Here is a 23,555-nt window from a genome sequence, read left to right on the forward strand (position 1 = left end):
TTCCCAGAGGATCCCAAGAAANAGGAGGGCACTTGTTGGGATGAGCACTGGGTGCTATATGGAAACCAACTTGACAATACACTATAATAAAAAAATAAAAATAAAATTAAAAAAAAATAGGAATTCTATACCTGAATAAGAGAGGTATTCAGTGGATTCAATGATGTATTATTGAGTTTATTCTCTTCTTATCCCCTATCTCTGAGAAAGCTTCCATTCCCAAAGCAAATACAAAGTGAACAGATTTGGAGAGGCATTTTATGTGATTAAAAATTCTCTCAATGATGGCTCCTAACCACAAGTGTATTAGTTTTCTATTTCTGGAGAACAAATTAGCACACATTTAGTGACTTAAACAATACCATTTTTCACCTCCCATTTCCAGTAGGTTAGAAGTTCAGCAGGGCATATATGCTCAGGGTCCTGCAAGGTTAAAATTAAAGTGTCAGTCAAGCCACATTCTCATCTGGAGATTGGGACCCTCTTCAAAGCTCATTCAGGTTATTGGTACAACTCAGTTCTTTCTGGTATAGAACTGAAATCCCTATTTTTTCACTGGCTTGCCACCAGAGGGATTTCGATTTTAGCCATGTGCCCTCCTTCTCTCACAACTTGGCAGTTAGCTTGTCTTTAAGACTAGCAGGAAAACATATTATGGGAGCTTTACCTTCTTTTAAAGAGCTCACTTGATGAAGAAAGGTCCACCCAGGATAATCACCCTTGTGATCAACTCAAGGTCAGTTAGTAACCCAGTCATTGGAGAGGTACCCCCTCACATTCCCTGTCCCCACCCACACTCCAGGGAAGGGGGTTTGGAAGGTCTATGCATCACGGGACAGTGTCTTGGGGCCATTTCAGAATCCTTCCAACCACTACAACCAAGAGCATTTTGTTGCTTGAAGAAGTAGTTACAATGGCCACTTTTACTTCACAGCTCTAAAGAGGGAGGCAATACCTATACTCTTATCTAATCTGGAAATATCATTGTCAATTCTGCACTGTCGCCACCACTTTGAAATTAGGTTTTCAACACTTCAGGACTATTCCTTCAAACTAGAATTTTTAAAAAGATCAGCTGCTTCCATTCCATTCTTTAGTACATAAGCGATAAGCCGTACACTCTGACCTCCACCTATGGGGTTGGAGCCCGGGAGTTTTCCCTGCAGGCCTGTTGTGCTGCATGGTTCTGAAGCTGGCAGCAATAATGACAACTCCCTCATTAGGCTCGTTCTTCAGTGTGACTCTGCCCTTTACTTATGGAAACTTAGCAGTTTTCTCTAGGCTTCCCAATTATCCAGTGAGCTACTTAATAACCTTTATTAAATCTATTTCAGCTAAAAGTAGCCAGAGTGAATTCCATTATTTGGAAACAAGAATATTGACCAAGATAATAATTAATTGCAGATACAGTGATGGACAACAGATTTTTGGGGAAATGAGAATGTATGGCTGCTTATCTTACATGGTCAGGTGAAAAGGCAGTGAGAAACCAGACCATGACAGCAGTAGAGAAAGTCCCTTAAATTATCACTTGATCAAGGATGGATGAGGAGCCTACCAATGACAAGACTTTGGCAGGGACCAAGTGACTGCAGGACTGCAGTTGCACAAGTGTAGGCAGGTATATGGAAGAGAAGAGTGACGATCCATCCAGATATTGTGGATCCCACCCTAATTGTGATGGGAACAAAAAGACAGTGTGATGGTTAATTTATGTGTCAGCTTGACTAAGCCATGGTATCCCAAATATTTGGTCATTGTATGTGTTATCCATAATACATATACACATACGCAGTCTCTCTCTCTCTCTCTCTCTCGTTTCTGTTTCTCTCAAGAACTCTAATACAGACAAGTTTAAAGTTCGACCATGACCTGGATCAAGTTACATTCATGAAACTATATATGCCCTTAAAAAGAATGCCTTATGTGAGTGAAATAAGTCAGGCAGAAAAGGACAAATATCATATGTTTGCACGTATAGAAGGATTAGGAGGAACTTAACTGAGGAACAAGGGGGAGAAGAAGGGGGGAAATGGTGGGGGAAGGGGAGAGAGGCAAACCATGAGAGACTCTTGAATGCTGACAAAAACTGAGGACTGATGGATGTGGGGGGGAGGGGGGATGGGCATGGAGGAGGGCACTAGTGGGGATGAGCACTGGGTGTTATGTGGAAACTAATTTGACAATAAACTATTTGTAAAAAAATAAATAAATAAAATAAGTGGGGGAAAAAAAAGAATACCTTATGTGGCCACAGACTATTATAACTGAAAATGGATTATTGAATTACAACAGCTGATTTTACAGTCTCATCACTTCTCTTATATAAAAATGAAGGTATTTAGGGAAGAGTAGTACCTCTTCTCAGACCCCTAATAATAAAAATGAGACCTATGGGAGGAGTCTGATGATTCACCCTACTCCAAACTTCCTAATATCATGGAGCCATTTCTGATCTGTCTAATAATGCAGTTCCTGCTTTTCTTGAATTCCATGTAATGGCCTAGACAGAGGCAATTATTTTATAAGGAAAATCTACTTCTCCTCACTCTCCTCCCATGAGAATCCTCATTGCCTACAGGCTTATAATTAGAAATTTCCAGAGGCTTATTACAAAGTCAAACTACAAAAGAGAAAGCTTACACACATGAATATGCACACATATAAGTAAGCAAAATTTTGCTAATTCGTATCAGCCAAAACCTGGGAAATAACATGTGGGAATGGAGTTTGACCATGCTTGAGGAAGGCAGATTTTCCAATGATGGCAGAACAATATCTTCCATCCCATATGCTCTCCTCTGATGTTTCTTTCATCAAGAGTTGAATTCTCTTGTTCCTTCCCCTTGGATATGAGTGGGATTGTGGGAAAAGTAAAGTTATGTAAAGTTATACAACTTCAAGGCTGGGTCATAAAGAGCAATACTTTCCACCTGGCCTTGTTTTTGGAGTTCTTACCCTTGGAATCTAGACATCATACTGTGTGTAAGTCCAAGAAACTACATGAGGAGACCACATGTAGAGCTCCTAACCCATAGTCTCAGCTGAGGTCCCAGGGAGAGGCTTAGCATCAATCACCAGATAGGTAAATAATCAGTTCTTCACTCAGCTCCCTACCACATCCCAGCTTTCAAATCTTTCCAGCTGAGGCCTCAAACCACCATGAGACAAACATGACCTGTCCCCACCATACACTCTCTAAATTCGTGATGTTCAGAATCCATGAGCTTAACAACACGTTTTATGGCACTGAATTTGGAGTAGCTTGTTACACAGAGCTGAAACCACATCTAGGCCAATGAGCATAAATTCAGATTGGTCTGAGTTACTGAGATGAGTATACTTATTATAGATTCTAGAGTCTGTATGCTAAGTCAGGTAGTTAGAGTTCAAAGTTTCGCTCAACTGGTTCACTGAAATCTGAATTCAATAGTGATCTTCCCTAAATGAAGATGTAAAAGAAGTTGCCTGAGGTTGTAAAGAGGAACAAATACAAAGATTTGATATAAATATGAATGTTGGTAAATATTTATAATTTGCCAACTATACACACACACACACACACACACACACACACACACATACACACAGAGACTGTGACCCTTGAAAGGGTTTCCCAGAAGAAACTCCTTTCACCACACCATTGAAAAATGCATTGGTGAGTAGAAGCCAACATCTTTGAAAAGTGCTGTTTTCTGTGGGCAAGGGACACTATCATGGGAATGGGCTCTCTGATTAGGAGATCTTGGTTAATCTAGTAGTAGTTCTTAACTTCAAAAGCAAAAGTGAACATGGATATGGTAACAAGCAATTGGGCCAGCACAATAATCATATGATTCATAAGAAAGTGACCTTTGGCAGTGCTCATTAGACAAGATATCTCCAGTACAAAAACATAAGAGTAACCCACTATGAACCTTTTTGATAAAAAAAAAAAAAGTACACAATGACAAAACAGTAAGAGCTTCAGAATTTTGAAGAACATAAGGCATAAAATGAGCTGCCATGATAGAGTCCAAACCCAACAACCAATGCCCAGATCTAAATAATTTCAGACCTGGAAGCCTATCAATGAAGGAGGGAGCTCAAAAAACACTTGAAAAGTGACCCTAAAATGGCCTCACATGTAAATGATGTATAAGTCTTTTTTCCATCATTCTCTAATGGGATCTGCAGCCATTTTGCAAGGATGAGAGAAAGAAAAACACTTTTAGGGATTACTGAACATTGGCTCTGAGCTAGTTAATCAATGAAAACCCAAGCTTTTACTATGGCCCACTGGTCAGAATACAAGCTAATGGGAGCCAGGGGATAAGTGAGTTTTGCAGACTTAGTCACTCTTAAAGTAGATCTGGGACTTCCACAAAACCATCTTGTTAATATTTCTCAGTTCTCAAAATAGAGTTTGAACAGAAATACTCAGCAACTGGAAAACCCTCCATATTGGCCTTTGACCCCTATAATAAAAGTTTAAATTATGGTAGAAATGACCAAACACATGCCTCAAAAGGTATCTGTGCTCTCAAAATGTTGAATCAAAGGCAATACCATATACCTGGGGTAATCACAGAGATTAATGTCATCATCTGACTGTTATCATATTCTCATCAAGTTCACCTATCTGGACTTTGCAGAAGAGAGATGGATCTTGCACAATGACAAAGAATTATTTTACATTAATTTGGACTGTCACATGATAAGGATGCTATAATTTGGTAGAGAAAATCAATTCAGCACCTAGAGTGTAGCTGGAATGTAGCCATTGATCTGACCAATTCTTTTTTCTCTGTCTCAATAAATAGAAAATACTAGGTGTAGTTTGTTTTCATCTGGCATGGATAGATGCACACTTTCACTGGCTGCACTACCTAAGAGCAATGTGAACTCACTAACTGTGCCATCATTTATTCCACAGAACGTCACAGAGGACTGTAAATTGACAACTTTGGGCTAATGCAACTCAGTGCACCAGAAGAGTAAGTATACTAGATGTGTTCATAACATGCCCCATACATATCAAAAAGATAGAAGATAAGAAAAATACAAAAAACTATTACTTTGGTGAAATTTCTACAGACCAATGATCTCAGAACTTCTTGAAATGTCACCACCAACATAATAGAAAAGTATTGCACTACACATCCCCTACCACTAAGAAAAGGAAGCTGTGCTTGCTCAATTCTTTGTTATTTTGTAGAAAATACACATGACATTTGGTTATGCTCCTCCAGGTAGTTAACTGGTCTTATGAAAGTCTTCAAGCTTTGAGTGTGGTACAGAGCAATAGAAAATTCTCTAGAAGATCTATGCTATAGTACATTTCCTCAAATTTCAAAGTACAGTATCTTCTTCAGTTAGTAACGATAGCATTTTTCCTTTGAGAAACTCTTGGTTTGCTATTAGACCCTGGTAGAGACTGAATGTTTGAGAACAGTATACCACATGACTATAGACGTTAAGCTGCCCACCATGAATATGTGTTATCTCATCTACTGAGCTATAGTCAGCTATTCCCTGCAGCATTCCATCATCCCTAGGAAACTGTTTATATTTGAACAAGCTCAAGTAGGTCCTGAAAACACAAGTTGCAAGAGCAGATGACTCATATTCTCAGTGCATCTACTCCTGCCAAGTTGCTATTATTCTCCCAAACCACACCTCTGCTTCAGTAAGAAATCTCTATGACTAGGTGACTGAGAAGAAAAATACCCCAGTTTTCTATCAACTCTGATGGACATGACAATACTAAGAAACACCCTATAGGAACCTCTATGTTATAGAAGTATTCTTCTGGCCCACATCATGTAGCCATATCTCTTTGTCCTTTTTAATGCAGCTCAATTACCTCTCCTATAGAAGTGGACTACTATATCATGACAATCTAATTCAGGGGTGCCCTAATGGTCAGTGTAGAAAAATAAATATTTCCAGTGGACAGGACTCCAAACAATACTCATTATGATCTATTTATCTGGAAAGGGAGATAAGCTACAGGTCTACATTAATCTATGGACAATAACTAATAATTTCATCAGTGAGCCGGGGCTTTGGGGAGAATAAGACTGTAGAATTAGTGATAAAAAAGGATCAGAGAAAATACCCATCTAGACTTTTAGACTATGTTACAGTTTGTGACAGTTTATGTTCCATGTGAATACACAAAAAGACAGATACCTTATATAAAAGGTGTCAGTAGATGGTTGGACAAGATGATCTGCCATGCGGGTTCATTAACCTCTTTCCAGTCACTCAGTAATCATTGAAATATAAATACATATAAATTTAAATCAATATCTCATGATAAAAAGCGGTCATTGTTTCATGCATGCACTTAACAACTTAGATTTCCTCTCCCCTAGATGTCTAGGTATTACTTCTCCTGAGTGCCCAGTTTGAAAGCGACAGTGAACAAACATGAGCCCTGCCATATGGTACCATACCCCAAAAGGAATAACCAGCCACCTGATGGCAGGTTAATTACATAGGGCCTCTTCCAACATGGTGAGTGTTGGAATCTGTCCTCTCTGAAATTGATACATTCTAGATATAGATTTGTCTATCTTGTCTACCCAGCTTCTGCCAGCAACACCATCTGTGGACTTACCAAATGCTCACTTGCTGTCACTATAATTCACATAACATCACTTCCAGCTAGGGATCTTATTTTCTAGCAAAATTATTGGGACCTTAGATTGATGCATTTACGATATATTAAGATTTAACCAGAAGCAGTTGGATTCATAAAGCAGTGAAGTGACTTATTAAAGATTTAGTTTTGATGCTTATTGGGAGATACCTTACAAAAGTGAGGTGATCTTGTAGAATACAGTACATGTACAAAATGGTCACCAATACGTAGTGTTTTTTCAGCCATGGACAGAACATGTGAGCTTAGGAACAACAAAGTGAAAATGGGAGTGGCACTTCTCACTATTCCCTTAATGGCCCACTATTCTCTTATATTTCACATCCTTGCCCCTGCCAACTGCACTGGGTTAAGGATCTTAGTACTCAAGGAGGAATACTTGCACCAAGAAACACAACAGCATCTCAAACCACAAAACAAAGCAGACAACAGGATTACTATATTGGTTGCAGGGTTAAGCTGGTTTAAAAAGGAAGAATCACTACTACACAATGTAAACATAAAATAATATTTCCTTAACACAAGAATTCCCGTAGAGTGTCTCCTTAGTATTTCTACGTGCATTAGTAAATATTAACAGAAAACTAGAGCATCCTCATAGAAGCAGAGCCAACAAGGGCACAAATCCTAAGGAACAGGATTCCTAACTAAAGAGCCCCAGTTAAGTGAGCCAATACTGAGCTAAAGCTAAAAGTAATTGGAATCGTTAGTTGTTGGTGAGGAAAGTTACACACATCAACTGAAGACAATTTGCAGAAAGTATAACAGGCTTTCTGTTTTATCCTTGATTTATTAAGTATATTTTGATAGTATTTAGTATACTTAGTATTACTTTATAATTTAGTCCACATATTGAAAATATCAAGACACGTGGCTCAGTTGGTTAAGCATTGACCCTTGGTTTTGGCTCTAGTCATGATCTCACAGTCCATGGGATCGAGCCCCACACTGGGCTCCATGCTGACAACATAGACCCTGCTTGAGATTCTCTCCATCTCACTCTCTGCCCTTCCCTTTCTCTCCCTCTCTCAAAATAAATAAAAAAAACTTTAAAAACTACTTTATTAAAATATATATCAAGGCAGAATTGAGGAAATATAATTATCATTACATATATTAAACCTGGAAAATATTATTCTAAATAATCTGAGAGTCTCCTCATCTGGGAAGAAGGTGCAGATTGTGTTTGTATGAGGAACTGTCACCTTATTAGGTAGGAACATAGTTTTTTGCTATTGCTGTTTTAAATCTGGAAAATGGATATATGTCCAAATAAAGGGTGACGTCCGTCTATCTTGACTGCTCAAAATACTTTCAATATTCTCTTTGCTTTCAATTGTTTCCTGTCTTGTAAAACTTACTTTGCCAGGTGGAGTCCCCAAAACTACATCTTTACAGACTCTTTTACAAACAGTGCAAGCCATGTTATCTGGTTTCTACCATGTAGGAAAATAGGATCTGCATGGGGAACTCATTTTCTGGTGGGGTGAATGGCACCAGAAGTAGAGGTAGTGATGGAGGCTTTCTCTCTAATCCATGAAATATGATTTGGGAGTCAGTGGCAGTGACAGCTTCCTCCACAGAACAGATCTGTGGCGTGGTTCTGATGTCCAAGGTGGTGACAAACGACAGCTCCCTCATCAGTCCAATTCTGTGGTGTGCCTCAAGGTATCATTCCTGGAAGCTTAATCTATTTTTCCAACTCTCCTCATGACCCCATGTAGGAGACCCAACAGTTTGTCATTTGAACTAAGACACATTTGGGAGGGAAAGAGGATGCTATTAATAATGTCAAGGATAAACTAGAATTACACTGAACAGATGAGTTATACAGTGACTCTAATGCTATGACTTATTTCATACATTTTGCTGATTGAATTAGAACAGACTTTTTTTTTACTAAGAACCATAAACAAGATACCATTGGATTTTTAAGATTATAAAATCTTAAAATTTTATAAAGAATGAGTTAACAATATAAGTGGACCCTACGTACTATATTATGCCTACATAGTACGGGGAGAATATTCTATTCTACAAATTCATAAAGCAAGTTCAGATTAATTCAAATTCATAGTATGTATTATATCAATATTAGTTAACTTAATGTAGCCATATGCTTGTTGCCTACAGAACCATGACTCACACTGATGTTATATGTTCTTAATGAAGCCTCGGGACTGGAAATAAATTATCTTGTGATGTTTTTATAAATAGTGATTCACTAACATGTAGGTGAGTTAAGATTGTTAAATGCAACATTACTAGGATAGAATATACACTTTAAGAAATCTTTACGTTAATGCCCACGTTAAAATTGTCATTATCTAGTTTCTATATAAGTTGATATTTTATGCTATAGACATATAGCTAAATGCATATCGTTCTATGCTATAAATATAAGTATTTATACTATAATACTATTAATGTCAGAAATCCCCAAAGAAAAAAATATCAGCTTCATTCATCATTCCGGTGTCTTCATTCAAAAAATATTACTGCACGGTTATTGGCACTTTACTTACTCATTCAGCAATTCATATAGGCACTAGGCTCACAGCTGAGAAGACCGTGATGAGCAAAGCAGACATGGTCTTAGAGACATGGGTCTAGGAGTCACAAACAGGAAAGGCAGCAATCAAATCATAATACAAATAAATATACGATTTCACATTGAAATCAGTGCTGCAGAGGAAATGCATACGATGCTCTGAGGCCCAGGGCGTGTGGCGAGTCAGGGAAGATCTTTCTGAGGAAGTGGCATTGAAGCGGACACCTGAAAATGACAAGATGATAACCAAGAGTGGGAGTTGGTGTGGGGGAGAGGCAGCTCTAGACACAGAGGAAGTAAGAGGCTATGAAGCAAACCTGGGCATGCACTTCTTTTCAAAGCACTGAAAGGAGATCTGTGCAACTGGAGCTGAAAGCCACGGCAAGGGGAACCTCAGGGACACTTAAAGGCAGTGGCCACCCCACAAGGCCCTGGGGAGATGAACAGGAAGGAGGCCTTGCCCAAGTCCCTTCTATTCTAATGCATCGGGTAGGTCAGTAGCAGCACCGCTAAACAGAATACCCAGAGTGCAAATACGGTTCTGAGAGAAAAGCTGGCGTGGAACTTCTACCTGAAATTGTAAAAAAGCAGAGAAAGATGGCGAGGGAAGCTCACAGCAAAGTCCTTGTGGGAAAGCCAAAATTAGGAATTCGGACTGCAAACCATCAGCACCAAAGATGACGTTTAGTGAAAGATGCCGGACTGAAATATATATCTACCAATCCTCTCTTTCCCAAATCCCTCAGCCTATGGGGAAAAATAACAGTAATAATTTTCACTCATAAAAAATAATTGTGCTGAGGGGCGCCTGGGTGGCTTAGTCGGTTAAGCGTCCGACTTTCCGACTTTCGCTTAGGTCATGATCTCGCGGTTCGTGGGTTGAGCCACGCGTCGGGCTCTGTGCTGACTGCCAGCTCACGGCCTGGAGCCTGTTTCAGTCTGTGACTCCCTCTCTCTCTGACCCTCCCCTGCTCACGCTGTCTCTCTCTCCTAGAAATAAATAAAACATTAAAAAAAAAAAAAAAAGAATAATTGTGCTGAAAAACAAACCAAAAAAATAAATCATTATCATCACCTAACCAGAAATTTGAGGAAGAACAAAGTAGATGGGAAATTGAAGGGGAATAAGAGCCAGTAAAACCAAAACAAAATCAACAAAAGCCCCACCCAGCCTAAAACACAAACAGGAGAAGAGCATCTAAGTAAATTTGTAGTTTATAAAGATTGTTTATAATCAAAATTACCATTGAAAAGAGCTTTATCTTCACCGTACTTTTTGTATCTTTAAACGTAGTGTCTTATGCATGTATCATGTTGGGAAGAGTTTCAGGAGGCCAGGGCCTTCTAGGGGGTTAGAACACCTGAAAAAACAGCCTGAGAAATTGATCTCCAATTCAACCGTTCTTACAGTAAGCACTCAGGAATGTGCTGGGGTGGTCACGAGTCAGTTTGCATCTGGTGAACATTAGAAACTGAACCCAAGTCTCCAGCACAGTCAGTCCAGAGTGACCAAAAGGGAGTAAAAACCTCTGAGTGAGATTTAAAAAGACCTCTTAAAAACCCTTCCGAGTTCTCTCTGTCAACAGGTGGTGCTACCAGCAGCCAGACACCTCTGTGGGAGGTGACAGTCAGGTAAGCTGTCACTCCAACAGGTAGGCTGTTGTGCCTTTTGCCCTCAGAACTGTATGGACAGAACGACATATCTTTTCTACTCCCAGATGAAGAAGTCATGTTGTATACCTGAAAGTTTGGTGTCTTCCAGTCAACCAGATCATCTTCAGAAAAACTGCACAATCATCTGTTTAAAAAAGTAAGTGAAAAATTATCCTCGAAAAGCTCTTGAGAAAGGGCCACATTGCAGACAATCCAGATATCTCTTAAGCACCCAGCACAAGTGATTTTTCCTTGTTGGAACAGAATATTTCCTTGGTTAAACCCCTTACATTTTAGAAGCTGTGTGGTAAAAGAAGACAAAGCTATATCTTTAATCATTATTGTCACAATAAATGTTATGAATGCTTTTACTACAAGAGGTGTATGGACGCCAAACATGATGGAAAGAACAACAGATTTACATTTCCCCTTTGAGATTTGCTTGTACTGGGACAAACCTGCTTGAACAGAACGACAGGCAAAATCATCTGTCATATTTAAAATTTTGTTTTTATTTCTGTTTCCCTTACAATGTAATTGAATTCTGGAAAATTAAGTATGGAAATAATATAACTCCACTGCAAAAATAAGAGCCATTCCAAACAGACCCTAAGCTTAGAGGCAAGAAAAATAAAAAGTGAAGTGGCTTCGGCACAATTGTCCGAGTGGTTCATTAAATTGTGGTGTTTGAATAAACTGTACGAGTCAGCTTTTTCTTTTCCCCTGAAAGTGGGGAAAAGTGGCTACTGCTGTTTGCCCCTCGACCACCAGCACCAACACCAAACAGTGTGCCGACTGTATGAGTGCAATGAGTGCTAGAGCTGGAGAAAGAAGAAAAGCAGTGAAGTGACTCCAAACCCCCACATTGGCAGGAGAGAAAGAAAGTAAAAGGAGAAATGGAGTAGATAAATCAGGCACTTGTCTCCAGTACAGAATTTTTAGGTGTTGTTCTACAATGTGGATTTTCTGACACCGGAAGATCTAATTGGGGCCAGAAAAGCAGTGAAGAATGCCAGATAATTTAAGTTGCCAAAAAGTGATGGGGAGCCCAGACCTCACATCCAAAATCAAGCTATTCACAGGGACACCTGGAGGAATACATCACTGAAGTGTCTGAGTGGTGATCTCAGCTCAAGTCATGATCTCACAGTTCATGAGATTGAGCCCCAAGTTAGTGCAGAGCCTGCTAGGATTCTCTCTCTTTCTCTCTCTCTCTCTGCCCCCCCACCCCGCTCATGCACCTGCTCTCTCACTCTTGCTCTCTCTCAAAATGAATAAATGAACTTAACAACAACAACAAAATCAAGCTATTCACAGACTGCCTAGTCACACGTCCTGCCCAATCCTTAAAGAGCACTGACAATCACTAAACATTTGGGGAAACAATGACCAAGAATCTACTTAAGGAAAATTACCTTTCAAACAAATGAGAAATCTTATAAGTTAAAATATGTCCTTAGCAATGTACCAGATATCTAATGCGACATAACAAACTACCATCCTGTGGCTAAACACAAGCATTTTACTATATTTCCCCATTTTGTGAGTCAGGAAATTGGGCAAGTATCAGTGGGGTGACTTTTCTATTCCTGTGTCATCAGCTGAGGTCATTTGATTATATGCAGCTGACAGACAAACTGGGCTAGAGTTTCCAAGACAGACTTATTCATATGCCTGCTGGGGGTGGCTGGAGGAATGGACTTAGCTGGAACTGTGAAACAGAACACGTACAAGTTGCCTCTTAACGTGGGAGCTTCAGAGTAGTAAAACTTCTTACAGGATGGCTGGCTTCTCCAGAGCAAAGATTCCAAGAAACCCCAGTGAAAGAGTCTTAGGGCCTAGAATTTCTTTGGAAATCCAAGACTATCATTCTGCCCACATTCTAATGGTCAGACACAACTAAGGCCATGCCAGATTCAAAGGCAGAGAATAAGAGCCCACTTCTCATTGGGAGGAATAGCAAAGAATTTGTGACCGTGTTCAATCTACCAGTTCAATTCCACTTATGGCCTTGGTGGAATATATGCAAGGTCAATATACAGAATTCACTTGCATTTATATGTATTAGCAACAAATAAGGAAGTGAAATGTAAATAGCATCATTTATGGTAGCATCAAGACACAAAAAAACTACTTAACAAAGTATATGCAAGACTTAGATTTTGAAAACTATGGAATACCGCTAACAGAAATAAGAGAAATCCTAAGTAAATGGAGAGATATACAATGTTCATGGCTTGCAAGACTAAATACTGTTATGATGTAAATTCTCCCCAAAATTATTTACAGATTTAATGTAATCTCAGTCAAAATTTAGCAGATTTTTTTTGCAAAAACTGATATACTGATTCTAAACTTATATGGGACTGCAAAAGACCAAGAATAATCACAACTATTTTGAAAAATAAAACTACAGGACATACACTCTCTCCTGAGTGTATGACATACACTGAGTCTCCTGACATACACTGACATACCTGATTTCAAGACTTACTATAAAGCAAAATTATGATATTGGCAAAAAGATAGATGTAAGATTAACAAAAGAAAATTGGAAGTCCAGAAATAGACCTAAACATATATGGTCAGTTCAATTTCTACAAAGGTGCCAAAGTAATTCAACAAGGAAAGAATAGTTTTTTCAACAAATTTGCTCAAGTAATGTTTCCAATTAGGGGGAAAAAAGAACCTTGAACAATTCTTTGCATCATACACAAAAGCAACCATAGAAGAAAAAATTATAAATACTTCATGGAAATTAAAATGTTCTCTTCTTCAAAAGACAGTACTTTAAAAAATAAGAAAATAAAATAGTTAAGCCACAGGCAGGGAAAAGCTATCTGCAACACATATAAAGATCTTGTAACCAGAATCTTTACAAATCAATAAGACAAATGACTCAATTTAAAAATGGGCAAAAAGGTTTGAACAGGTATCCCAAGGAAGACATACGAATGTCCACAAAGCACAGAGAAAGATGCATGACATCATTACACATTAGGGAAATGCATGTTTAAACCATAATGAAGTACATGCCTATGGGTAAAATTTTTAAAATCCTGAAAATAATAAATGTTGTTGAAGATGTAGAGCAAATGTAATTCTCATACTTTGCTGGCATGAATGCAAAATAATAGAGTTACTTTAAAGTACCATTTGGCAGGTTCTTATAAAGTTAAACATGTATTTACCATACAACCTAGCAATTTCACCCCTTGGTATTTACCTAAGAGACATAAAAGCATATATCCACACAAAGACTTGCAAGTGAATGTTCATAGTAGCCTCATTCATAATAACCTCAAACAGGAAACAACCCAAACACCCATCAACTGATAAGGTGATAAAGAAATTGCAACATATCCATGTGATGGACTACTACTCAGAAATAAAAAGGAACAAACTACTACTATATGCAACAATATGGGTGAATCACACAGACATTATGATTAGCAAAAAAAAAAAAAAAAAAAATAGCTAGAGGCGTGCCTGGGTGGCTCAGGTGGTTCATCATCCCACTCTTGATTTTGGTTCAGGTCCTGATCTCACATGTGAGATCAGGTTCTGCATCAGGGTTCTTCCTCTCTCTGTCCCTGTACCCCTCCTCTGTTCTCTCTCACTCTCTCTCTCTCTCTCTCTCTTTCTCTCTCATTAAAAAAAAGCTAGAAATAAAAGACTACATAGTATATGATTCTATTTATGTAAAGATCTAGAACATGAAAAACGAAATCTATATTGATAAATTGCAGATAAATGGTTGCCTGATATGAGGAGAATGAGGGAGTATTGACTGCACCAAGGCACAAGGAAACTTGGAAGTGATTGAAATGTTCTACATCTCAGTTGGAGTAGTACATATTCTATATACATGAATATCTTTGTCAAAACCCATCAAACTACTTAAAATATGACTTGTATGTATATCACACCTTTATAAAGTTGATTTTTCAAAAACAAAAACCTTTCTTTTATGAATGAGAAAAGTGAAATTAAAAGTTCAATAGGTAGGATAAATATGGAATATAGACTCAATTGAAGAGCAAATCAGTGAATTAAAAGATCAAAAGCAATGTTTCTTAGCCCAAAAGTTCATGGCAATCTCAAATATTATAGAGTAGCAGGATATTTTGGAAAACTAAAAAGTTCCAGCAGTCATCAACAGAAGTTCTATAAAGAGGAAATAGAGAGGAATAATTTTTTTAGAAGAAAAAAACAATTTCCCAGGGCTGAGGAAAGTCAAGAGGCTTCACACTATAAGTACCACTGGCTGTGGAAAAATAAGGACAAATGAGAAAAAAATTAGTTTTTAATTCCAACATAAATACTAGTGAAATTTTAGAATTCTCAGGAAAACAAGAAAATTCTAAAAGCTTTTAGACCCAAAACATCCTAAAACAGAAAATGGATTGTTTGGAATCAGATTTCACATTGGCAACACTGATTGTCAGAAGACAATAGTGTCTTTAGCATTCTGTGAAAAAAAAAAATGATTTGTAGTCTAAACTTTTGAACCAAGTCAAACCAGAATCCACTTATGAGGGTAGACTAAAGATATTTTCAGACACACAAGAACTGAGAAGTCACCCTCCTGAGGCTGTTGCTGAGTACCTCAGATCTTTCCACTTATTTCCATTTCCCCTTGATTTATTGCTGCCTAATCTCTCTGTCTCTGGTCCTGGACCATCCCATACCTTTTCACTTTTCAGCTGAGGTGAATTTCACTGAATTTCTTCTCCACACTCATCTCCAGCCACTCTCCTTTTCTCTCCTTTTCTGGTCTTCTGGGAGTCCTTTCTTCTCCCCCACTTCCCTCTGAGCTATCATCTCTAGAATGTATCATGTACCTTCGATTACCTTTGCTGGGAGATGATCTTCTCCTGCCTCGTTCCTCATCTTTCTTCAGGTCTTTCATGGTCTTAGAATTAGAAAAGTGTTCATGTGCTCTATTTCCTCAGAAAAGTGCTCCATGGAACCTCACTCCCATCCCTGCCTCTCCAGCAGATTACATAGTGATCCTAATAGGACCTGTACTTTTACTTATGATCATAGTAATTATATAGGACAGCTATAACTAAAAATGTACTTGTATAATTATTTGTTTAATGTTTTTTTTTTCTCCCAATAGACAGTAAGCTCTACTGATGTAGTCTCATTTTTCCTCTTAGCTCTGTGGGTGAGGATGCTGTCTGTCCCTAATATTTGTTCTTCCCTCACTAGGATCAGACTAGATTTTTCATCCTCCCTTGGCTATGTGCCTAGGTTCTGTCTAATGGGGTATGAGTACAGCCTGTAGGTTGTATACTTAAAGGAAACAGGTGTGGTCTTCACTTCCCCATTTCCCCTTTCTGCTTGCTAGCAAACCATCATAAACCTGACTAAGGTCAAAACCTTGGGGACAGATCATCGACAAAGCAGGAACAAGTATCCCTGACCCTGAAGGGTCACCTCATACCATTCCTGGAATGATAGTCTTGGACTGTTACATGAATGAAAAAATAAAAATACTCGATTAGATTGCCAGACCCCAGTCTGAAAAATACCACTCCTTCTCCCAAACAAAAAACTCTAGAATTGCCTCTTCGTTTCACTTATGATTTCTTATACACTTTCTCCTTTCACTCAGGGGTACCATAAATATTTATTATATTCAATGATCTATTTATACAATCTTTCAATTTTTTATTATCCAGTTATCTAGATGCCCTCTGTAAGACCCACTGCTTCCACGTTATCAATCTTAAATTATAATGGGGAAAGAGGATGTAACTGCAAAATACCTTCTTATGAGTTAGATTTGGAGTCCTAAATGTGTCCTCACCTCAAGGAGAGATAGGCTAGCCATGCCAACACAAGCAGATTTGAAGTCAATATAGGAAGGCCTTAACTGTATCTTGAGTTTCAAGGGACATTGGCAAGGACACACTCACACATAGATGTTGCAGTTGCTTAAGTGTAGATATCCATGGAGGATTGCACTAGTTTCTTAATTGATCTACCTACTTCCACTATGAACACCTCAAATCTGTCTGCCAAAATGATCTTTCTAACTGAAAAATCTGATCATGTCACTTCCCCTGCTCAAAATCCTTTACCAGATTGCCATTGCTCTTGGGATAAACACCAAGAATGTCAGTGTGGTTTGTGAGCCCCTGTAGGATCCTCTCTCTGCTTCTCTAATCTTCATGCCTCCTTCTACCTTGCTCTCTGAGTGACAGCCACATTTGCTTCTTCAGTTCCCTCCAAAGCATCAAATCATTCCCCCCTGAAGAGTAAAAGGTTATTCCCTTTGCTTGAAATGTTTTTCTCCCTTGTGCCTCCCTCTACTGATTTAACTCTTACTTAGCTTACTTAACACAAATGTCACATTTTTAGGAAAGCAAGCCTTGCTTAAGTCTTCAGTTACTCACATCCCCCCATTCTATACATTTATACCCTTATACTTTTTTTTACAGAACTGAACCAATTTTGATTATCTACTTGTAAGCATATTTGATTCAGGTATTTCTCCTTTACTGCCCATAAGACCCAGGAGAGCAAAGACCAAGTTTATTTTGCACACTGTTGTATCTCATGGCTTATGAGGGGATTTCATAAATATTGGTTGAATAAAATGAACAAATGAATGGGATGTGATTTGTAAGGGAAGGGTAAAAGGCTGCCCTGTCTATCTTTTCCATCAGCCTACTATTAGGGCCTGGGATTTCTCCATTGTTTTAATGTAATCTGGCATGCATTAAGGGTTTCTGGAATTTAACTATTAAGACTGAAATACATGGGGTGCCTGGGTGGCTCAGTCGGTTAAACATCCAACTTCGGCTCAGGTCATGATCTCATGGTTCATGAGTTTGAGCCCGGCGTCAGGCTCTGTGCTGACAGCTAGCTCAGAGCCTGGAGTCTGCTTCAGATTCTGTGTCCCCCTCTCTCTCTGACCCTCCCCTGCTCACACTGTCTCTCTCTCTCAGAAATAAATAAAACAGTTTAAAAAAATTGTTTTAAAAAGACTGAAGTACATGCTTCTAAGGTTCTATCTCCACCTGTAATGGCCAACTAGAAGCAATGTGAAAGAGCAATCAATCCTCTGTGAAATTTTAGGCAAACCCTTACTTGTATACATAATGCTCTTGGGTGCAAACTCAAACGTGGACAGAGGAAGGAGAGGCTTACAGGAGGAGAAGGTAACTTGGGGCAGAGCTTATGAGCTCAGACTTCCAGCTCGACTCTTTGATTTTGAATCTCTGTCCCATAGCTTATGTGCTACTAGTCATAGGCAGTCTTCTGTTCTCTCCATGCCTCAGTTTTCTCAATTGTAGAATGGAGCTAAATATTGTGTACCTTGTAGGCTTATGAGGATTCACTGAACTGGTATTAATAAAATGCTTCGTAGAGTTCCTGACAGAGGATAAGTGCTATATAAGTGTTTGTGGGTAATACATATTACATGAAAGATTCTGCTCCAAGAGTAAAGGTAAAGACACAGGGCTAGTTACAACAATCAGGTGCAACTTTAGAGGATATAGGTCAGGTCTACCCACTTCTCACCATCCTCAACATGTTGCTTTGGGTGAAGGAGCTGAGTCACTTAGGCATTTCTTGTTATACACAGATATCTTCCAGGAACTGTGAATGGAGACCTATTTACCACAGCCAATCTTCTCAGCAAAGTCCAAGGCGTAGGATGATTCATTTTAATAAACAGGGGTTGGAGAGAAGTAATTAATTTAATGCAGCAAATATTTACTGAGAATGGCAGAGACTAGCTAGCTATCACCCACCACCCATGCTCTTGCCCTCCTTGGCACAGTGCTGGCCTGCATGGTCCAGGCCCACTGCACCCAGGAAGGGAATGAAGAGTTTTTTTCAGTGGATTGTGAACAAAGTGATGGGTGGTACTTTCAAGCCATGATGGTTAAAAGCAGGTGTCTCACTCTCCTTTACCCCATATCTGAGAATTTTCTGGAAGACTCTGATACACTGCCTGGAGCAAAGCACCTCTTCCAGTTTCAATCCAATGCTTCTCTTTGTTATGTGAGTTCAAGATGGAGCCTAGGAGTTATTTCAAGAGGGCTTCATTACTGAGAAGCTTGATGAATGTTGTTGTATTTTAAAACTATAGCTTATACTATAGACTCATATTAGACTATTATGGGAGCAAGAAACAAACTTTCATTGTTAAACCACTGAGAATTGGGGGCCATTTGTCATGGCAGTTAGTGTACTCTTAACACCCAAAGAATAGGCCAGGCACTCCAATCCATTTATGTAACTCAGTTTCAACTAAGGTTTCCATGACCACTGTAATCCAGACATGCTGTTCAAGTCTCAAGTCCTCCCCCAAGATTCCTGAGATGTCTGTGAAAGTGTATTTTTTTTTAAGTAGGCTTCATGCCCAGCCCAGAGCCCAACATAGTGCTTGAACGCAAGACCCTGAGACCAAGACCTGAGCTGAGATCAAGAGTTGGATGCTTAACCAAAGGAGCCATCCAGGAGCCCCTGAGAAGGTGTATTCTTATACTCACCTCTGGCACTGATCTCAGTTCTGCAGAATTAGAACTTATGCTGGCCACTTCTCAAGTGCTTTCTTTATTCTCAATAGCATCAACTAACATAAAATGCAACTTCTACTCAATGACTACCTCCCTCCCCTTGCAAATTCCACTCTCATGATCCTTTCATATCCAGCTGACTTTACTGACTGTGGAAGCACAGTGAGACAATACAGGCATTTACCTTGTACTATCCACAGAGCTTCAAAGAGAACAGCAGACAATCTGTCTGATGTTCTCTTTAGCTCTATTCCCCCCAATGAAACTACGAGAGATAATCCTCAACCTCACTAGAACCTTCTTATTTCTTAACACTCTGCCTTCGATTGCCCCAAATGTGAGAACATCATGTTTCCCCCCTGAAGTGTGTACTTCAGCAGTATTAATTTCATGAAGTTCACTTCTAATGTCTAACTCTCAGGCCCATCTTTGCAATACCAAATCCATTAAGGTCATTCTCACTGCAGGAAGGCTTTCTGTGTTTCAAGATCCTTTTCACAGAAACACCAAAAATACATGATCACTCCCATAGGAGATTTATAGTCTCATGGAAAAGAAAAACACACAAATAATTATAAATCAGAGTATATGATTACACTTCACAACCAGGCTACTTCATTTATACCCCACAGGATTCTGGGAGGAAAGAGCAAAGCTAGCACGGTTCCTCTCCACTCTGTTCACTAACAAAGATCTCTGAGCTTTGGGGGAATTAAAAATCATTTCCCCTCACAAAAGGAGAAGGACCTTTGGCCTACAGCTTTTTAACTTCATGACAGTCTTCCCTCTCCCCATGGAGAAAGAATTAAATTGTAACTCTCCACTCCAACTCCTCAAATAGTAAATTGAGGCTATAAAGACAATTCCAATTCAAGGTTTCTTTTTGTAATGTGAGCTTAAATTGGAGCCCTGGAGTTATCTTAATGATACTTTCTTTGCTGAACAGTATTGTGAATGGTTTTATATTTAATACTAGCTTTGTTATTGAAGCGATAGATAAATGACTCTCAGTAATAGTAACCTTTGGTGCTTCAGTTCTGGGATCACATATTTTAAGTAAAGTGCAATGCAGAAAACAACTCAGCACCTTAATAGTTTGATTTCAGCATATTGCTGATTCTGAGCCAAATGGTTTAGTGCATCAGATGATATAAATTAGAGTCAGAGTGCAGAAGAGAATATTGAGCACTTATAATCACCCATTATAGGGCTGATAGTTGATAAAAAGCATTAATTCATTTTCATTGTAAGTAGCCCCGGAAAATGCTATCACATCATAGTAGTATGATATAGATACTATCATAGTAATATGATCTCTGAATGAAAGTCTCATATTTTTATTAGAATCTCATGGTTAAACACGTCTTAATTGATAAATTGAAATAATAAAGCTTTTTTCACTTAAGAGGATATATTTTTAGGTCTCAGTATCCTTGTTTTCTCTTTTGTCTTTTAAATATTAGTAGATATAATCTTCATTTTCCTAGTCATAAAGAAAAGCTAAATTCTATTACTGTTTACTTTTTAAAAATACTCGGATTCACTGGCTTTATTTTATGTGGAAGATGTAAAGATTAATATGAAACTGAGGTGAGTTAGAAATATTTTATCAGCACTTATTTAAGGATGAAAAATGAAAATATTACATATGCTTTCTAAGCCTTCTATATTAGCCTCATTGAATTGATATTCAAAAACAGCTGAAAACAGATCTTAGGTGAACTGTGTGTGCTGTTATTATTGGTGGACTGTGTCTCTGAATCAGTATATTATGTTTTACTATCCCTGAAAGAGCTGAATTTCAATAAATCTTTTACGTTAGCATATTCCCCATAGAGTTAGAGAGTTGGACCTGCCAACAGTGTGTATATTTTTCTAGCATCTATAAGACTATCTGAAATAAAATCATAGATTTTCAGAACTGCGAGTGACTTTGGACTCTTCAATTATTACTTAAACAGCCCACTTGCCATTTGCCAGATGGCATCTTTTTGAACACCAAGAAAAATTTTAATCAGGCTTTGAAAAAGAATAAAATGGAATTTTTAAACCAGAATTTTAACAAATTAAACAATAGGTAAGTCAATAAGAAGCAGCAGAAGTGAGATTATTTTATTATCTTGGTTTAAATGTACTTTTTCAAAATGATTCAAGAACTTTTGTTTTTTAACTAACTGAATCACCCAGTTTTCCTTGTGTTATCACACACAAACTGCCTGGATGCAGGGGAAACTGCACAGGACTCCAGGGAGATAAGGAGAGAAAAGGGTGAAGTAGCTCCAGCAGAGGAGAAGCCTTGAGATGTAACCTGTTTTAGGGGGTTCCAGTCTGCAATGCATTGGAAGTACTCAGAGAGTTTCTGAAAATGTAGATTCCCAAGTCTTGCTCTGAAGATCTAGATTCAATAGTTCCAAATCTAGGCCCAAAATATATATTAAATTTCTCAGGTAACTCATGATATAAGTTGACCTGTTGCACCTCATGTTAGTCCAGTTCCCCATTTTAGAGTATCTGGTAATAGTTTTTATACAGTAATTGAAGCTGAGATTTAAATCCAACTCTCCTATCCCATGGACAACAATTATTCTCACTAGTGACCAGAATTGAGATTGAAACTCACATACCATGGATTCCCACATCCATGTTCCTTTGATGTTACTGTGCTTAAAGAAGAGAGGAATAAAGCTACCACAGGCTAAACACCAAGCACAGGCGGCCCAGCTATGTGTTTGACCCTTGGATAGTCCTAATATCTGCTCTAGAGAATTTGATTCAGCCGTTCCACTAGGATTAATAAAGACAGTGGCAAATTAGAAACATCTTAATTAACCAACAGCACGATATTTGGTACATTAATTATAGTACACAATTATGGTACAAGAGAAATATGTATCTTTAACAAAGATAATGTAACGTATACTTGGGACATGAAAATATATTTGCAAAATATATGCATACACAGAAAAAACCTGAAGGGTATACCTAAAAGTATGGACAGTGATTTTCTCTATGAGTGGTTTTCTCAATCAGTGGTAGTAAAATCACGGAAACTTTTCTAAAATTTGCTAACCATAGTTCACATATTTTGACAACAATCACATACTGATTGTAATCAACATACAAACAAAACACACATACAAATCTGGAGGTTTTATGGCTTTAAAGGCAACATGTCATAGCTCAGTGATTCTGTTGAACCAAAGTTTAATTCAACCAGAATAAAGATGATGAAAAGGTTGCAGGTTTTTTCCACTCTTCTGGGGGCTATTTTGTGTATGTGTCCTGTAAAACTGAAATAAAATTATGCATAATGTGTATATTTAAATTAATTGTGTATTTGTTGAAAGTCTGTGTTTATGTGAAGACTCTTCCACAGTTCCTAACATATAAATGTTAGTATCACAATAAGTATTCGTTTCCCTTTCCCTTAGGGATTTGATTGGTGGTTTAGAAGGGGATATAATAATACAAATGTACAGCAGTTTTTTATAGGAGGAAAGGAGAGAGATTCTGTAATTGACCTAATATTAGATCTACAGTTCTACCAAAGACCTTGCCTTCTACTGTGTTTATTAATAATTTAGCCATCGTGGTGTACAAAGGAAGTGGAGTGTATTTACAGAGAAAATATTGAAACCTCTGTTGAAGATAAGGTTATACAGTCTAGCAGTAAAAATGTGTGCATGTGAAATATATTACTATCTTTTCCGTGTTGACTGCAGCTCTACGAAGTCGAAGGTGACTATTTCTTCTATAAAACAGGGTGTGATGGAAAGAGCATCTGCTAATTTCATGATTCTTGTCTCTGCTACCGATTCGTTCTATGATCTTGGGTACCAGATAAATGTTAAGTTCAGGGTTCAAAACAAATCTAACGCCTCCATATGAAGTGCCACATTTAGATGTTATGTGCATCTAACAATTGCAAGTACATGTTTACATATGCAGTATGTATCCATAAGCTAAACAAAGTTCTTATAATATGTTCTTCATTTGCTGTTTTATTTAAGTAACATGTATACCCAATATGGGGGCTCAAACTCATGACCCTGCAACCAAGAATCTCACACTCTTCTGACTGAGCCAGCTAGGTGCCCCTCTTATAATATATTCTTAAACTGAGAATTTCAGAGCCTATAAACTAGACTTATTGCAATAGATC

General features: G+C 38.2%; 1 long non-coding RNA gene across 2 annotated transcripts in view; it reads right to left on the reverse strand.

Annotated features, from left to right (window-relative positions):
- Positions 1-10,998, reverse strand: part of LOC120220110 — an 82,398-nt gene extending 71,400 nt beyond the window's left edge. Inside the window, exons 1-3 of one of the 2 annotated variants that reach the window (XR_005525471.1) lie at positions 10,938-10,998; positions 9,172-9,422; positions 232-423 (exon numbers count right to left, since the gene is read on the reverse strand). This is a non-coding gene — a long non-coding RNA (uncharacterized LOC120220110). Of the gene's footprint in view, positions 1-231; positions 424-9,171; positions 9,423-10,937 lie in introns of those variants that run through there. The other variant, XR_005525470.1, reaches the window with a different exon arrangement.
- Between the last annotated feature and the right edge of the window lie 12,557 nt (positions 10,999-23,555).

The sequence above is a fragment of the Hyaena hyaena genome, unplaced genomic scaffold, assembly GCF_003009895.1.
Source record: "Hyaena hyaena isolate Hyena2069 unplaced genomic scaffold, ASM300989v1 scaffold_671, whole genome shotgun sequence".
In the NCBI taxonomy this organism is placed as follows: domain Eukaryota; kingdom Metazoa; phylum Chordata; class Mammalia; order Carnivora; family Hyaenidae; genus Hyaena; species Hyaena hyaena.